The sequence below is a fragment of the Oncorhynchus tshawytscha genome, unplaced genomic scaffold (genome assembly GCF_018296145.1).
Source record: "Oncorhynchus tshawytscha isolate Ot180627B unplaced genomic scaffold, Otsh_v2.0 Un_contig_8721_pilon_pilon, whole genome shotgun sequence".
Taxonomy (NCBI): domain Eukaryota; kingdom Metazoa; phylum Chordata; class Actinopteri; order Salmoniformes; family Salmonidae; genus Oncorhynchus; species Oncorhynchus tshawytscha.
In genome coordinates this window covers 32,501-36,811 of record NW_024608333.1, presented here as the reverse complement: position 1 = coordinate 36,811, position 4,311 = coordinate 32,501, and the positions used below count along the sequence as shown (strand labels likewise).

The following is a 4,311-nucleotide window of genomic DNA, read 5'->3' as shown; positions in this document are numbered from 1 at the left end:
TGTCAGTCTGTAAGGGCCAGCTAGATGTTGTTGTTGTTTATATCCTGTGATTGTCCTGTCAGTATGTAAGGGCCAGCTAGATGTTGTTGTTGTTGTTGTTTATACCCTGTGATTGTCCTGTCAGTCTAAGGGCCAAGTAGATGTTGTTGTTGTTTATATCCTGTGATTGTCCTGTCAGTCTGTAAGGGCCAGCTAGATGTTGTTGTTGTTTATATCCTGTGATTGTCCTGTCAGTCTAAGGGCCAGCTAGATGTTGTTGTTTATATCCTGTGATTGTCCTGTCAGTCTAAGGGCCAGCTAGATGTTGTTGTTGTTTATATCCTGTGATTGTCCTGTCAGTCTAAGGGCCAGCTAGATGTTGTTGTTGTTGTTGTTTATATCCTGTGATTGTCCTGTCAGTCTGTAAGGGTATCACAGTGCCAGCTAGATGTTGTTGTTGTTGTTGTTTATATCCTGTGATTGTCCTGTCAGTCTAAGGGCCAGCTAGATGTTGTTGTTTATATCCTGTGATTGTCCTTTCAGTCTAAGGGCCAGCTAGATGTTGTTGTTTATATCCTGTGATTGTCCTGTCAGTTTAAGGGCCAGCTAGATGTTGTTGTTGTTTATATCCTGTGATTGTCCTGTCAGTCTGTAAGGGCCAGCTAGATGTTGTTGTTTATATCCTGTGTTTGTCCTGTCAGTCTAAGGGCCAGCTAGATGTTGTTGTTGTTTATATCCTGTGATTGTCCTGTCAGTCTAAGGGCCAGCTAGATGTTGTTGTTGTTTATATCCTGTGATTGTCCTGTCAGTCTAAGGGCCAGCTAGATGTTGTTGTTTATATCCTGTGATTGTCCTGTCAGTTTAAGGGCCAGCTAGATGTTGTTGTTTATATCCTGTGATTGTCCTGTCAGTTTAAGGGCCAGCTAGATGTTGTTGTTTATATCCTGTGATTGTCCTGTCAGTCTAAGGGCCAGCTAGATGTTGTTGTTTATATCCTGTGATTGTCCTGTCAGTCTAAGGGCCAGCTAGATGTTGTTGTTGTTGTTGTTTATATCCTGTGATTGTCCTGTCAGTCTAAGGGCCAGCTAGATGTTGTTGTTTATATCCTGTGATTGTCCTGTCAGTCTAAGGGCCAGCTAGATGTTGTTGTTGTTTATATCCTGTGATTGTCCTGTCAGTCTGTAAGGGCCAGCTAGATGTTGTTGTTGTTTATATCCTGTGATTGTCCTGTCAGTCTGTAAGGGCCAGCTAGATGTTGTTGTTGTTTATATCCTGTGATTGTCCTGTCAGTCTAAGGGCCAGCTAGATGTTGTTGTTGTTTATATCCTGTGATTGTCCTGTCAGTTTAAGGGCCAGCTAGATGTTGTTGTTTATACCCTGTGATTGTCCTGTCAGTTTAAGGGCCAGCTAGATGTTGTTGTTTATACCCTGTGATTGTCCTGTCAGTCTAAGGGCCAGCTAGATGTTGTTGTTGTTTATGTCCTGTGATTGTCCTGTCAGTTTAAGGGCCAGCTAGATGTTGTTGTTTATACCCTGTGATTGTCCTGTCAGTCTAAGGGCCAGCTAGATGTTGTTGTTGAAATAATGTTGGATTAAAATATTGTTGTGTTTCTGATATGAGATGTGGGAAATGTCTCTAATGTAAGTTAACCTCTGTTTTCTCTCGCTCCCTCTCTCCCCTCCTCTCGCTCCCTCTCTCCTCCTCTCGCTCCCTCCTCCCCTCCTCTCCCCTCTCTCCCCTCCTCTCTCTCCTCTCTATCCCCCTCTCTCTCCTCTCTCTCTCCTCTCTCTCTGGTCTCCTCCTCTCTCTTAGTGGTATCTCTGGTACTCTCTCCCTCCTCTCTCTCTCTCCCCTCTCTGTCTCTCCCCTCCCCTCTCTCTGGTACTGGCTCTCTAGTCTCTCCCTGGTCCTCTCTCTCTCTCTCTCTCTGGTCTCTCTGTTCTGGTCTCCCTCCTCTCTCTCTCTCTCTGGTATCTCTCTGGTACTGGCTCTCTGGTCTCTGGTACTGGCTCTCTCTGGTATCACAGTGGTCTCTGTTAGTGGTATCACAGTGGTCTCTCTAGTGGTCTCTCTCTCTCCTCTGTTCTCTGGTCTCTCTGGTACTGGCTCCCCTGGTATCACTGGTACTGGCTGTCTCTCTCTCCCCCTACTGGCTGTTCTCTCTCTCTCTCTCCCCTCCTCTCTCTCTCTCACTCCCCCCTGACTGTTCTCTCCCACTCTCCCCTCCTCTCTCTCTCTGTTAGCCCCTCCTCTCTCTCTCTCTCCCCCTCCTGGTCTCTGTTAGTCTCTATCTCTCTGGTACTGGCTGTCCTCACGGTGGTACTCTGTTAGTGGTCTCCTCTCTCTGTCTCTCTCTCACTCCTGACTCCTCTCTCTCTGGTCTGGCTCTCCCCCTCTCTCCCTCCCTCCCTCCCTGTGTGTCTAGGTGGAGGAGGGAAGAGGAATGGGCGCAGTAAGAAATGGAAGGAGATGTTGAAACTTCCCTGTTACATCAGTCTGTGTGAAGAGCTACGCTGCACCATCGGTAGGATCACAGTGGTACTGGCTGTTAGTGGTATCACAGTGGTACTGGCTGTTAGTGGTATCACAGTGGTACTGACTGTTAGTGGTATCACAGTGGTACTGTCTGTTAGTGGTATCACAGTGGTACTGTCTGTTAGTGGTATCACAGTGGTACTGACTGTTAGTGGTATCACAGTGTGGTATCACAGTGGTACTGACTGTTAGTGGTATCACAGTGGTACTGTCTGTTAGTGGTATCACAGTGGTACTGTCTGTTAGTGGTATCACAGTGGTACTGTCTGTTAGTGGTATCACAGTGGTACTGACTGTTAGTGGTATCACAGTGGTACTGACTGTTAGTGGTATCACAGTGGTACTGACTGTTAGTGGTATCACAGTGGTACTGACTGTTAGTGGTATCACAGTGGTACTGACTGTTAGTGGTATCACAGTGGTACTGACTGTTAGTGGTATCACAGTGGTACTGGCTGTTAGTGGTATCACAGTGGTACTGGCTGTTAGTGGTATCACAGTGGTACTGACTGTTAGTGGTATCACAGTGGTACTGACTGTTAGTGGTATCACAGTGGTACTGTCTGTTAGTGGTATCACAGTGGTACTGGCTGTTAGTGGTATCACAGTGGTACTGTCTGTTAGTGGTATCACAGTGGTACTGACTGTTAGTGGTATCACAGTGGTACTGACTGTTAGTGGTATCACAGTGGTACTGACTGTTAGTGGTATCACAGTGGTACTGGCTGTTAGTGGTATCACAGTGGTGCTGGCTGTTAGTGGTATCACAGTGGTACTGGCTGTTAGTGGTATCACAGTGGTACTGACTGTTAGTGGTATCACAGTGGTACTGGCTGTTGTGTTGTGTAACAGCCACTAACTGGCTGTTAGTGGTATCACAGTGGTACTGACTGTTAGTGGTATCACAGTGGTACTGGCTGTTAGTGGTATCACAACACTGTGTTACTGACTGTTAGTGGTATCACAACACTGTGTGTTACTGACTGTGTGTTACTGACTGTTAGTGGTATAAGCCAGTGGTATGACGACACTGTGTGTGTGTGTGTGAGGGAGGGAGGGAGGGACTGTTCATCAGTCTGTAACTACTATAAATTGCTCCAACATTCCTTCAACCTTCCATGTGGCCTTTTGGCAGATTCTATACCAGTCTACATTGAGAGTGTGTAGACGTATTTAACTGTGTGTGTGTGTGTGTGTGTGTGTGTGTGTGTGTGTGTGTGTGTGTGTGTGTGTGTGTGTAGACTTATTTAACTATACCAGAGGTCCTCACAAGGTCAAATTCTATTTCTACGAGGTTAAGGTTAGAGTTTAGGGGCATAATAGGATTTAGAACAGGACTGAATTATGTGTCCCCACAAGGTTAGTTGTACAAGACTGTGTGTGTGTGTGTCATTGGGGTGTGTCTGTCAGAGAGGAAGTGGACTTCCTTCCTGTTTCTCGCCACAGTCACAGGGTGGGGACAGGAAGTGTGTGTGTGTGTGTGTCAGTGTTACTCAGTATTCAGAAACTTCTCAGCTTTTTCGATACCAGAACATGAGTAACGGTTCAGTACTATAATTTAAAAACATTTTTTTTATTTTTTACTTTCGGTACTTCTGTCAATGTGTCTCACGTCGTCTGCTGATTGGAGAGAGGATCAAGTCTATCAGCGCAGACCATGTCCCCTTTACACACTTGTGGAAATGTTGAAAGTGTTAATTACTGTTCGCAAAACAATGTCCATACAGGCTAGAATAACTTGACAATGCTAGAAGATAGCGATAGCTTCCAGCTAAATAGGCTAACTTTCCTTTGAT

At 45.7% G+C, this 4,311-nt stretch overlaps 1 protein-coding gene across 1 annotated transcript in view; it reads left to right on the top strand.

Moving 5' to 3' along the window:
* Positions 1 to 2,473: 2,473 nt before the first annotated feature.
* Positions 2,474 to 4,311, top strand: part of LOC121843456 (G protein-coupled receptor kinase 4-like) — a gene marked incomplete at its 3' end in the record, with an annotated part of 27,615 nt that continues 25,777 nt past the window's right edge. The window contains 1 exon segment of the mRNA XM_042313051.1: positions 2,474 to 2,504.